We start from the raw sequence: 14483 nt of genomic DNA on the forward strand, positions 1-14483 counted from the left end.
TTGATATACCTTGGGATCTGGGTGGATTCATTACTTGAGCACCTTATGCCTAGCTTAATGGCTTTAAAGAAAGCGCTGCCAGGGAGACAACCCAGAATTTTTAGAGAGTCATTTATTTTTGTTGAGTGCTTTTATATAGTTTAAAAACCAAAAAAATAAAGAGGAGAATCCAAAACTTTTCAAAAAGGAAAGTGAAAGTGAGAGAGACAAGCATTGTTGAAGTGGGGGAGCTCCTTGAACTTTGTTCATGCTCACGGAAACTTTATGAATATTGATTACAGAAACTTTTCAACAAAAATAATTATCCCCTTGTATAATTCCATTGTATAATAAAAAATAATATGCCAAGATTTGCCTTTAGGATGTTTACATTGCTTGTTGGTTTGTGCAGTGCAGAACAAAAACTTTGGCTGTAGTGCGTGATTTTAAATTTTTTACTGGAACGTCAAATGGTTCTGAAACTTTTTGCACTGTCTATACAAATTGTTTATTTGTCCTAAATTTTTCAGAATTTTTGGAGTACCAGAAGTATGGTGAATGTTCAGATTACTACAGACTGTCCTGTTTAAGACAAATTCTGTTTTTGATGCATAGTTTGCTTGTTTTGATGAAACTATCAATTTCTATCAGTGGATTAAGACATGGAAAAGTTATATTAGAGTAGCTACAATGCAAAAACAAAACATGAATTGGTTTGCAACAGTAATTAGAGTAGTGATTTGCTTTATTATACTAACTGATCTTATTAAACTTTCTGTTGAGTTTTGTGTGGATGAAGTGCTCGAGGATCGAGGAGGTCTCGATATGAGGAAAAGGAGGAGAGGCAAGAACTCAAGCTTGGGGATGCCCAAGTCACCCCAAGTAAATATTCAAGGAGACTCAAGCGTCTAAGCTTGGGGATGCCCCGGAAGGCATCCCATCTTTCTTCAACAAGTATTGGTATGTTTTCAGATTCGTTTCGTTCATGCGATATGTGCAAATCTTGGAGCATCTTTTGCATTTGGTTTTCACTTTTATTTTATGCACCATGCTGGTATGAGATAGTCCATGGTTGATTTATAGAATTCTCATTGCGCTTCGCTTATATCTTTTGAGTATGGCTTTATAGAATGCTTCATGTGCTTCACTTATATCATTTAAAGTTTGGATTGCCTATTTCTCTTCACATTGAAAACCGCCATTTATAGAATGCTCTTTTACTTCATTTATATTTGTTAGAGCGTGGTCATATCTTTTGTAGAAAAAATTAAAATCTCTTGCTTCACTTATATCTATTTAGAGAGATGACATGAATTGGTCATTCACATGGTTAGTTATAAAATCCTACATAAAACTTGTAGATCACTGAATATGATATGTTTGATTCCCTGCAATAGTTTTGCGATATAAAGATGGTGATATTAGAGTCATGCTAGTGGGTAGTTGTGGATTGTAAAAATACTTGTGTTGAAGTTTGTGATTCCTGTAGCATGCACGTATGGTGAACCATTATGTAACGAAGTTGGAGCATGAGGTATTTATTGATTGTCTTCCTTATGAGTGGCGGTCGGGGACGAGCATGGTCTTTTCCTACCAATCTATACCCCTAGGAGCATGCGCGTAGTATTTTGTTTCGATGACTAATAGATTTTTGCAATAAGTATGTGAGTTCTTTATGACTAATGTTGAGTCCATGGATTATACGCACTCTCACCCTTCCATCGTTGCTAGCCTCTTCGGTACCGTGCATTGCCCTTTCTCACCTCGAGAGTTGGTGCAAACTTCGCTGGTGCATCCAAACCCCATGATACGATATGCTCTATCATACATAAGCCTTCTTATATCTTCCTCAAAATAGCCAACATACCTATCTATTATGGCATTTCCATAGCCATTCCGAGATATATTACCATGCAACTTCCATCATCATCATATACATGACTTGAGCATTCATTGTCATATTGCTTTGCATGATCGTAAGATAGCTAGCATGATGTTTTCATGGCTCGTCCATTTTTTGATGTCATTGCTACGCTAGATCATTGCACATCCCGGTACACCGCCGGAGGCATTCATATAGAGTCATATCTTTGTTCTAGTATCGAGTTGTAATATTGAGTTGTAAGTAAATAAAAGTGTGATGATCATCATTATTAGAACATTGTCCCATGTGAGGTTATCAAAATAAAAGTGGCCAAAGAAGCCCCCCCCCCAAAAAAAAGAGATGCCAAAGAAGCCTACAAAAAAAGAAAAAAGAAAAAAGAAAAAAAGAGAAAAAAATAAAAAAATAAAAAAATGAGTGAAAAGAGAGAAGGGGCAATGTTACTATCCTTTTACCACACTTGTGCTTCAGAGTAGCACCATGTTCTTCATATGGAGAGTCTCTTGAGTTATCACTTTCATATACTAGTGGGAATTTTCATTATAGAACTTGGCTTGTATATCCGATGATGGGCTTCCTCAAATGCCCGAGGTCTTCATGAGCAAGCAAATTGGATGCACACCCACTTAGTTTCCAATTTGAGCTTTCATACACTTATAGCTCTTAGTGCATCCGTTGCATGGCAATCCCTACTCCTCACATTGACATCAATTGATGGGCATCTCCATCTCCCGTTGATTAGCCGCGTCGGTGTGAGACTTTCTCCTTTTTGTCTTCTCCGCACAACCTCCACCATCATACTCTATTCCACCTATAGTGCTATGTCCATGGCTCACGGCTCATGTATTGCGGGAAAGTTGAAAAAGTAAGAGCCAAACTATATGTGTGATGGGAGCATTTTGTGTGACGAAGATGAAGCATAGCCAAACTATATGATTTTGGGATGAGCTTTCTTTGGCTATGTTATTTTGAAAAGACATGATTGCTTTATTAGTATGCTTGAAGTATTATTGTCTTAATGTCATATGATAGACTATTGCTTTGAATCACTCGTGTCTTAATATTCATGCCATGATTAGATTACATGATCAAGATTATGCTAGGTAGCATTCCACATCAAAAATTATCGTTTTTATCATTTACCTACTCGAGGACGAGCAGGAATTAAGCTTGGGGATGCTAATACGTCTCCGTTATATCTATAATTTTTTATTGTTCCATGCCAATATTATACAACATTCATATACTTTTGGCAACTTTTTATACTATTTTTGGGACTAACATATTGATCCAGTGCCCGGTGCTAGTTCCTGTTTGTTGCATGTTTTTTGTTTCACAGAAAATCCATATCAAACGGAGTCCAAACAGGATAAAAACTGACGAAGATTTTTTTGGAATATATGTGATTTTTGGGAAGAAGAATCAACGCGAGACGATGCCCGAGGGGGCCACGAGGCAGGGGTGCGCCGCAGGGGGTCAGGCGCGCCCTGGGCCCTCGTGGCCACCCCGTAAGGCGGTTGGTGCCCTTCTTTCGCCGCAAGAAAGCCAATATCTGGATAAAAATCGTGTCCAAAATTCAGCCCAATCGGAGTTACGGATCTCCAAAAATTTAAGAAACGATGAAAGGGCAAAATCAGCGAACGCAGAAACAGAGAGAGACAGAGAGACAGATCCAATCTCGGAGGGGCTCTCGCCCCTCCGCCGCCATGGAGGCCATGGACCAGAGGGGAAACCCTTCTCCCATCTAGGGAGAAGGTCAAGGAAGAAGAAGAAGAAGGGGGCCCTCTCCCCCTCTCTCCCGGTGGCGCCGGAACGCCGCCGGGGCCATCATCGTGCGACGACGATCTACACCAACACCTCCGTCATCCTCACTAACATCTTCATCACCTTCCCCCATCTATCTACAATGGTCCACTCTCCCGCAACCCGCTGTACCCTCTACTTGAACATGGCACTTTATGCTTCATATTGTTATCCAATGATGTGTTGCCATCCTATGATGTCTGAGTAGATTTTCGTTGTCATATCGGTGATTGGTGAATTGCTATGATTTGTTTAATTTGCCTGTGGTTATGTTGTTGTCCTTCGGTGCCCATCATATGAGCGCGTGCGTGGATCACACCATAGGGTTAGTTGTATGTTGATAGGACTATGTATTGGAGGGCAAGAGTGACAGAAGCTTCAACCTAGCATAGAAATTGATGCATACAGGATTGAAGGCGGACCAATATATCTTAAGCTATGGTTGGGTTTTACCTTAATGAACGTTAGTAGTTGCGGATGCTTGCTAATAGTTCCAATCATAAGTGCATAGAATTCCAAGTCAGGGATGACATGCTAGAAGTGGCCTCTCCCACATAAAACTTGCTATCAGTCTAGTAATGTAGTCAATTGCTTACGGACAATTTCGCAACTCCTACCACCACTTTTCCACACTCGCTATACTAACTTTATTGCTTCTTTACCTAAACAACCCCTAATTTTTATTTACGTGCTCTTTATATTCTTGCAAACCTATCCTTTTACACCTACAAAGTACTTCTAGTTTCATACTTGTTCTAGGTAAAGTGAATGTTAAGTGTGCGTAGAGTTGTATCGGTGGTCGATAGAACTTGAGGGAATATTTGTTCTACCTTTAGCTCCTCGTTGAGTTCGACACTCTTACTTATCGAAAGAGGCTACAATTGATCCGCTATACTTGTGGGTTATCAATGATCGACACTAGGAATGCAACTGCAAGTGTCGCACCCGACCGCAACTGCATGTCTTCTAGCCCAACTACAACTGGGCCTTTTTGTTCTGTCGGTGGGGGCGCCGGTAGAGGGGGCGGGCTAGTTGCAAGCCCGACAACATCCCTGCAACTGCAAGCGCCGCACCCGACCGCAACTGCATGTCCCCCAACATGGTTGCAATTGGACCTTTGTTTTGTTGGAGGGGGCGGGCCAGTTGCATGTCCAACACTAGGAATGCAACTGCAAATGTCACACCCGACCGCAACTGCATGTCTTGTGATTAACCTGACCGCAACTGGACTTTTTTGTTTTGTCGAAGGGAGCGGGCCAGTTGCATGTCCGACATTAGGAATGCAACTGCAAATGTCGCACCCGACCGCAACTACATGTCTTGTAACCCGACCGCAACTTGACTTGTTTGTTTTGTCGGAGGGGACGGGCCAGTTGCAAGCTCGAGAACAACCCCGCAACTGCTAGTGTCACACCCGACCGCAATTGCATGTCCTATAACCCGACCACAACTGGACATTTTTGTTTTGTCAGAGGGGGTGGGCCAGTTGCAAGCCGGACAACAACCTTGCAACTGCAAGCGCCGCACCCGGCCGCAACTGCATGTCCCCCAACATGGTTGCAACTGGACCTTTGTTTTGTCGGAGGGGGCTGCGAGAGATGGGGTGGGCCAGTTGCATGTTTGACACTAGGCATGCAACTGCAAGTGTCGCACCCGACCGCAACAGCATGTCTTCTAGCCCGACCACAACTGGAGTTTTTTGTTCTGTCGGAGGGGACGTTGGTAGAGGGGGCGGGCCAGTTGCAAGCCTGACAAGATCCCCACAACTGCATGTCCAACTGTACTCATGCAAGTGCATGTCTTTCTTACTTGGTTGCAATCAGGCTTTTGTTTTGTCGGAGGGATCTCGAGGAGAAGAGGTCAGTTGCATGTCCCACAATAGTCGTGCAACTACAAGTGTCGTCCCCCAACTGCAATTGCATGTCTTCCAACAGGGTTGCAACTAGGGATTTGTTTTGTCGGAGGCGACAACGACGGGGTAGGAGTGGCGTGGGGCATGCCCGATAGTAGCCATGAAACTGCAAGCGTTACTCCCCACCCCCAACTACAAGTGTCTTCCTAGGCATGCACCTGTAAGTGTCATTCTCGACAGTAATTGCATGTCTTCAACGCGACAACAATTCAATGATCTTTTGTTTGGCAAGAGGGCAATTGCATGTCTACCATGATTTTTACGTGTTTTTTAATCTTTCCTATACAAGTGTTTATTTTCCAAATGGGTCACCTACTTGCATGTAACTACATATGTTGTAGCCCACATGCAACTTCAAGCCACACCAGATGGGGGTAACTAGGATGCTAGGGGGGACAAGAAACTTGGGCGGCTTGGTATGTGGGTTTATTATTGACCTTTTCAATTTTTTTCATTTTTTGCTTTTCTTTCTAATTTTTTTATGTTTTTGATTTTTTTTCTAAATAGTGATGTTTTGATTTTTAATTTTCAAAACAACATCACCTGATTTTACACACGTCGACCACATGCAACTGCATGTCCTCCATGCATGCGCAAATGCACGACCACAATCTCTGTGCAACTTAACATTTTTCTTTTAGAAAATAGTGCCATTAGTTATACAAACGACAGTCGCATGCAGTTGCATATCCGTCGATCACACGTAATTGCATGCTTGCTATTTGTGTGCAATTTAATTTATTTTCTTGAAATATTGCCATATGCTTGCACAAATGTTTGATTGCATGTAGTTCCGTGCCCGTCGATCATGCACAATTACATGTGTGTTATCCATGTGTAACTTAATTTTTTATTTAAAAATATTTTTTATTTTCCCTATAGTTCACCTACAACTAGTGATGTGTACTAAGAAAGAAGTAAATGGTCCAATAACTAGTTATATGCAATTTAACTCTTGTTACATAAAATATATTTTTTGTTGATCAAAGGGTGAGCTTTAATTTTCTACTACCCGTTCCCCTTTTGTTTACATTTTTTTACCACATGCACCAGGAAACTCATTCAATTCAACCAGTGTTCTCTTTTTATTTCTTTTTTAAAATATTATGTGCTCAAAGTAATACAATATACTACATTTTTTTTGTTATGTGTTATGTTTCAAGAGACACATTCCAGTGCACATCGGCTTTTTTTTGTCAAGGAAAAGTGCACACCGTGTGTTGACACGAACACTGACAGTCCCAAGTACAAGCAATAAAAAAAGGGAACCAATGGACAACAGAAAATAAAAGAGACTGTAGGGAACCAATCGATCCATGCATCCATTACACCGTCGATCGATTGAGCAGCGTAACGTACAAGCAATAAAACAGCTCATCACGGACAAGAGCAAGAGACGAGGCAAAAAACCCTGAGTAGGAGGAAGCCTAGCCCAAAAGACAGTAGGAAATAGAAACCTGAAAGAATCTGACCTATGCTACACATGGCTGACACATGCTGGTGACACCATCTTCTTCACGTGGTGGTCCAAGGCCGTTGATGAATCCCCGGGCTGCCTACGGAAGGGCCTCAACTCCATCGTGGCACTCTCCGCTTGGTCCATTTGAAAGCACCGCAACGCGGTCATCTTCGAGAACCGGTGTCCCTCCACTGAAGACCTAATACGCTCGATCAAAGACGATCCCCGCCTCTGGGGTAAGGCGGGTGCTCGAGGGCTAGCCGCGATTATCCCTGTAACTTCAACCTTGTGTCCCGAGGCTGAGCATCCTTCTCCCTCTGCTCCACCTTGCAACCTCCTAGACGCCGGCTTGTGTACGTCTGCGAGGAAGCATCCTTGTAACTTGTGTTCACCCTCCTACCTATCAATGAAACGATACGCTGCTAAGCGTATTCACCAAAAAAAACTACCCACCCCAACCACAAACGAAAGTACGAAAGACTACCATAGCAGGCGTGCCGACCCAGAGTGACGGATCACCACCTTCCTGATCAAGTGCAGGTTTGAAGGAACAAACTGAGACCAAGTAGGCAGAAACTACGCATCACCTTCCCGTAATCTTTTAAATCTTTGCAATTGCATGATTAGTTAAGACTTTAACCGTCGTTTTACAATATTTACCCAATTTGGCAGTTTGTGACCACACCGCCCGCATCCGAGCCGCGCCGGCGACATGTGTGCGAGTTCAACTGCACCGCCGCTCGCACACAGTGCAAAGCTCCGGCGATTCTCCTTGTCGATTAATTTGGTTCGGGCGTTGCTCTTCACACCGGCGTACGTACTAGTACAACATGGGTACACAGGCTGGCGAGGAAGTAATGGATGCATGGAGCCGCAAAAAAAAAGTAATGGATGCATGGATCGATTGAGCCGTGAGCTATAGCTTGTGCATGCGACGAGTAACGAGTTATACAAACGAAAGGTCTGAGACCACCATGCCACGCGTGCATATGCATGCATGCACGGAGCATTTCTTTATTGTTTCTGAAAATTTGCATGCATGGAGGAGGAGGACACGGTCGCTATAGTTACGGATGACCGCGGCAGCCACAAATTTATCGTCCGGGCACACTCTGTTTTTGCCCCAGTTTCGAAGAAAATAATCGAGGCTGGATCCGTACGAGTGGCCTGGCCTGTGTTTGGCTCTCCAGCCCATGCGTCGAACGAGAGCGTGCACCGTCTGGGGTGTGGACCAACGCGGCCTGTGCTGTGTGTCGTACGATCTTGCATCGGTGTGGCAATGCCGAAGCACGTCCGTCATGTGCACGCGGCGCGGCCATGATGGATCTGCACCGGCCGCTCGTACCAGCCAGCCAGCCAGCCAGAGCCATGCCCATCTACCATGGACCCAACCTAGCTATCTAAAACCTCGCAAGTAGGTAAGACGTCTACGCTCAACATGATCAGACAAAACGGAGGCAAGACGCGCGCAGGCAAGACGTCTGTGTGTCGTCGAGACCAGACAAAACGGAGGCAAGACGTCTACGCTCAACATGATCTCAACGGAGCCACGACGCGCGCAGCCCCAGCCGAGAGCCCGAGAGGGGAGAGGGTCAGGTAAGGTACTCCGCAACGAAAAATCCGGACCAAACCGGCAACATACAGCTGAACCCGGATGGATACGCCAGCAGTTGCAGGTGGTTGAACGGAAAACAATGATGAACACGAGAAACGACATACATATGAGTTCATGAACATAAATCCCGGACGGACACTAGTAGATTCACACATACATAGGACACTCGATCAATCAGTCCTCCCAGCATACTGCGTGCATACTACACAGTACAGGTTTATTCTTCCTTAGCTAGAACCACAATGTCATCAGTACCTCTCACATGAGCTCATCCATGGACATAATCTCAAGCAGCTGCCTCAACTAAGCGCGGCAGCGTGGTGCGTGTTACTTGCCAAGGATTTTTGGTCCGGAGTTTGTGGCATGCAAATTGACATGACCCTCTCGGGCTCTCGGCCGTGGGTCATTTCTTTTGCGATTTTGGTTGTGGGTCCTCTATTGATGTTGTGTGACCTTGAACCCTAGTAGGATTGGGTGACTTTGCAATAAGTAAACGATACCATGGATTAGATCGCCGTCTTGCTGATTGGGCGAGTAGTTTATTTTCCACATATTTTATTTTGAGATTATTTCTACGTTGGATGTCGTTAGCCGCAGTGGCGGTGCCAGGATCAAAACGTTGTGATGTCAATCTTTTCTAATAAAATTTTCTCATACCCGCAAAAAAAAAAGGCTTTTTGTAGGTAAGTTTGTATCCCTTTATTTACCCCCTTATGTTACATTATGAGCCAGTGAAAACATAATAGTTCATTACTTATATAATTATTTGTGGCAGCAATCCTTTGTGATCATGCATATTTTTTGATACATATCTGTACCTACTAATAAACCAGCTATTGCCTCTGATCGTACGTCGTCGTTAATTTTGCAAAAAAGCCCCTAAAGTTTTGGGTATTCAACCCGCAGTCCTCGTCATAAGTCAGGCCAAACCGGTATGGAGGAGAGAAAAGAAAAAAAAATTAGCCAGCCGCACGACACTGCCTCCTCGATCCCATCTCCACCTCCTGCGCTGCCCGTCCCCGCCGCCGCCGCCTCCTGCCCCGCCCCGCGCTCCCTGCCGCCGCCACCTCCTGCCCCGCCCCGCCGTGCGCCGCCCCACCGCGCGCTGTGCGGCTGCTCGCCGCGCTCTTGAAGGACCTCGAGGCCTGCTGCCCCGCCCGGCGCAACCACCTTGCTCGAGGTTGGGCGAGCGCGGAATCAGAGTTCGGGACGGCAGCGGACGGCGCTCCTCTCGGTCGTCCTCTTCCCGACGGCAGGCGAGGCAGGAGGACGCGGATCCGGCTGCTCCGGCGTGGATCCGAAGGCGGGGCGGAGGGATCGAGGAGGGGGAGCACGAGGCCAATGGAGAGGTGGCCAGGCGGGGTGCTGCGGTTGTCCATGGCGAAAACAACGTCGCTTCCCCGTGCCCTCGCACCGGTCCTCCGCCACCCCCTCGCCTCCCTCCGCTCTAGGCCCGTCTCGAGCCGCCAGAAGCAACTACTGGTCTCTAGCCACCGCCCTCGCCTCACTCCTCCCCGGTCGTCGTTGCTGCCAAGGAAGTAGCTGGCGGAATGCGGCGAGCCCCGATCTCCTCCACAACAGCCGATGCCTCTTCCTGTAGCGAGCTCACCCTGTACGCGCCTTCTGCAGGAGCAGGACGAGGCTCCCAAACGCAGCGAGCTGCTTGCGTAGGTCAGGTTGCTCCCTCCTGCTTCTCTGGCCCACCCATTCCTAGCAGTTTTATTAAAAAAATACTGATACGAAAATGTGTGTAGGCAGATCATTGTAGCATATAAGTGGATTAGGCAATTGTTTTCCCCTGTGTTTGATAAGTTAGTAGCTCCAGTTATTTTTTATGGATGTTATTTACTTTTGGATACATTCCCATCTGAACAATCGAAGCTTGGGTAATACTGGATGTTATTATAGTCATGCCATCCCAGTGTAATTTACTATCTACTTGCATGGATCCCTACACATAATGTATGTAATTTCTAACCAGTTCCAGATACTGTGTTGACTTTCTTTTCTAATGATTGCCCCTAAGCGCTGGTGGTTGGAGATAAAGTTTAGCCAAGATGTTATTCTGATGCTTCTTCAATGAATTTTCCTGATGGAATCCGGGATGTTCTTCACCTTTATCATGTAACGCCCCAGATTTGTGGGATGTGGGCAGCTGAACATAGGGTTATCCGTGAAATACAATCTGTAAAATAAAGTAATACAATCTGGAAGATAGATACAGGGATGAACACTCAGCAAAGGATTGTGCCCCCATGCCTAGGGCCTGGCTACGCCACTGCCTGTAGCTGTTATTAAACAAGATCCCAACTGAATGTAAAACACAATGCTGCCTACACGCTATGTAAGGCTAAATGTATATTGCACCTATAATTTATAACTACAGGTTCTCCAAGATAGACAAAGGCTTCCTTCATACTTGAAGCAAAGCTTTTTTTATATCTTCATGTCATATGAGTTGTAGTTTTTCGGATCATCTACACACTTCAGAGAAGTTACTTTAGGTTGCTAAAAGCAAGATAAAGTAATACATGATGTGCATGTTTGACACAATTCTCCCCGATTCTGAATTTAGCTATTTGTATTTTTCATTTTAGTGGAACTTCGGTACACATGACCACAGTAACATTATTTTCACAATGTCACTAGAGACGAGGGCAACCTTATTTGTGACAATTATTAGAGTTGGATAGAAGAAGTGGTGTGTAGTGGCATCTAACGAATTGTGAAATGAGCGACATCTAACAATTCTCACTAAATTTGAGTACTCGCCTTTTTTGTCCCGTTGCAACGCACGGGCAATTTACCTTTCTGTTCTTATGAAATGAAGATTTGGAAAGGAGGAACAGGGTACTGAACTTTTATATATCTGCATAATCTACATCCGAAGTTAAGCAGTACACAAATTACTAAATGGAGGAACATGGCAATTTTAAGCTTACTACATGCAGAATTATGTCGCTGCAGCTCTTTTAGTACTCATGTGTAGATTTTCCTACAGCAATATTACTTGCATTCAGTTTCGTGCCGTCATGGAAATTCATATGTGCGTTCTGCAGCATGTTCAGAATAATACTTTGCAAGGGACAACAGCCCGACGTCGAGCAGTAGCAGCAACATGTTCTGCAGCTTCGATGACCCTGATGAATCTGCTATAGTGCTCAACTCCTGCTAGGAGGGCATGGAGGAGTTTCCCCTTGAACTCCACGACCTGATTCTCAGGTTCGTAATTTATCCTATTTTTTGGCTGTTGCTTGCTCCTTTGTTTCTTTGTAGATGTTCTGATTATTGGTGCTTTGGAACTCTTGTGGTCTGTAGATCATTGTTCTACTGACGCTCACTTCACCTGAACGGCTGGACCAGATGATAGTGGATATACCCAGTGTAGTATATTGTTATAAGGTAGCTTCCAGTGATTTTGCTCTCACTGGTATCTCGATAAAGCTTGAAGTATATGCGGATGTCTTGCTCAGTTCAATTAGTAATAGTATTAGCTTGAAGCGCCATCCATACTCAGTTTCAACTAGACACCTCCATGGATAGCTCCCTTGCCATTATATTGAAGGTTAGTGTTGTTACCTGTTGCTCAACGTTGCACTTTTAGTACTCTAGCTGCTTTGTAGGCGAAATCGCCACCACCTGCAACCGTGCCCTCAGGCTTCCCTCAGACCGTCCTTATCAATTGTAGTCTCTGCTCGCCCATGTTAAGTCCCTCCTTTTAGAAAGGGCCTCCCTCGACGGTGGCCTCCCCTGGAAGCTCTTGAACCTACAATGGAGTTGGTTCCCTGTCAGTATGAAATTCTTGCGTTTGGCCGTCAGACTATTAGTTGTAACCATGTTATTCTGTCAAGCTTTTCCATTGAGTTGCCGAAACAATATCAAAGTAGAAGATGTTAAATATGAAAGTACCAAGTTATGTACTCTGCTATTGTGGTTGTGAAGCTCGTATAGTCTGCTTGATGTTCGCACCAAATTTCCTTCAGGCAACAGGATGATGAGTTCAGTGCAAGTCTTCAGATTGCAGGGCTAATCATAGGCAAAGAATTCTGGACTTCTGTGGGTTTTCATGAACGATTTTGAAATGAAGAATAGTTGTTAAGTTATTATTTTTGCTAGAAGAGTAGCGTCGCAAAAAAGAGTATTGCTAGGGAAGTAGCTAGAGTACATGCTACTATTTTTATAGGGAAGAGCCTAAACGACCCAACTTATGCAGTCTACAGATGTTGCTTACGAAATTGGGTATAGAGCCATGCATCTGCAACCATCTATTAGCAACATCAGGTTTGTGTTTGTATCTCCTTTGCCTGCATCTTTTCTTGATCATTATGTTATTATTTTGTCATCTTGAATCCTTTTTGTTATAGCCATACATTCTCTTTTGGTTTAAGAAGATAATAATCAAGTTTCACTAAATGCATTTTCTATAGCAGTCAGATTCTCTAATAATTCAATCATACTGCGTACTGGTCTGTAATTTCATTTCTTTGGTCATCAATCTACCTTTTCCCTGAGATTGTTTCTCATAGTGAACAACTGATAAAAAGGATTTCTAGGAAATAGACAAGAATGATAAGGTACATACTGATGTTTTCTGTAATTTTCCTGTGTGGTTCAAGAGAAGCGTATTGCAGCAGAAGATTCAAGGGTGATAACGCAACGAAGAAAAAATTTGTGTTGTGGGAGAAGAAATTCTTGCCCCATAGGCTTTTAGTTTAAAAGTTTCCATTACATACAGTTTCACTCTGTTCATATGATACATTTGTTATCACTCGGTATTCTGCTCAAGGGGAACTGATACTTCCTCATATGAGAACTCTTATCCTTCTGACTATGTCATGCCTTTTGGTCTGCCCTGGCTTAGGTAGTTTGTGTTGACTCCTTTATTATTTAGTGATTTGCCAGCTATTCATGGATTCACCAACAGACTGGGTTTGCTTTGTCCCAAGATCATGGATACTTGAATGCCCTTTATTGACCATGTATTTGAGAGGCCACTTCTGATTGCTTTTGTATTTTTATGCATATTTTAAGCTTGTGGAACCCATTTATTTTCTCAAAAATCTCACTTGTGCATGCTAATCTCGGGAACTATATTCAGACATCCCTTGCCCCTCTTATGCGGGTCATTTTGCATTTTGCTTTTGTGTTAGAATAAGTAATTAATATTATGTAATCAGAACCACTTTTTGTTCGTATGGGATTGTCCTGTATGATAACTTCGTAAGGCATGAGAACACTTTTTATATGTCAAAAGTGGTCAATCCGTAGAAGAATGCATGCTCCTAAGCCATGGGAGAAATTAGCAAACAGACGAAAGTTATCATTTGATTTTAATGCTTTGAATAGGTTCATGCAAAAAGATAAAACTTTCAGATGTACATCGTATCACCCTCACCTCTGATGGCACAAGCGCTCTATTTGATGTTCTTCAGGAGAGGTTCAAGATTACATTTAAGGAGAGAACACAGACATGGTGACACTCGATAAAGTGAAGCAATGGCCAGCCTTGCAAGAGAGGGAGTAGTCTGGGCCTATCATACAATGTAAATATGCTTTTTTTACAAATGAATAAGCTTTGATTTTTTTGTATGAATTTCTATTTCACGTTGTCTAGGCTTAGCAAGGTGGACATGACTAATATTATTGTAGAAAGCACTGCAACTTTTGCCTCGAATAAGACAAGGTCTTTGGGTGGATTATTGTGTGACATTCTCCCGTTGCAACGCACGGGCATTTTTGCTAGTATGTATAACATATTGGAATAAATTTCAGTATGAGACAATGATAGGAAGAGAAAAAACATATAGCGATACAAAAGACAGAACTTATGGTA

The 14483-nt window shown here is 43.6% G+C and overlaps 1 long non-coding RNA gene across 4 annotated transcripts; it reads left to right on the forward strand.

Moving 5' to 3' along the window:
- Positions 1–9608: 9608 nt before the first annotated feature.
- LOC125540078 (uncharacterized) lies at positions 9609–14357 on the forward strand. 4 transcript variants are annotated; one of them, XR_015617581.1, is made up of 3 exons: positions 9609–11872; positions 11969–12931; positions 14083–14357. It is a non-coding gene; the product is annotated as an uncharacterized LOC125540078 (long non-coding RNA). The 4 variants fall into 4 exon arrangements; XR_015617582.1 differs by lacking the exon at positions 14083–14357 and adding an exon at positions 13267–13455; XR_015617580.1 differs by lacking the exon at positions 14083–14357 and having other exon boundaries at positions 9609–10326; positions 11710–11872; positions 11969–13455.
- Positions 14358–14483: the final 126 nt, after the last annotated feature.

This window comes from Triticum urartu, chromosome 2A (genome assembly GCF_056163025.1).
Source record: "Triticum urartu cultivar PI428250 chromosome 2A, HENAU_Tu73, whole genome shotgun sequence".
Classification (NCBI taxonomy): domain Eukaryota; kingdom Viridiplantae; phylum Streptophyta; class Magnoliopsida; order Poales; family Poaceae; genus Triticum; species Triticum urartu.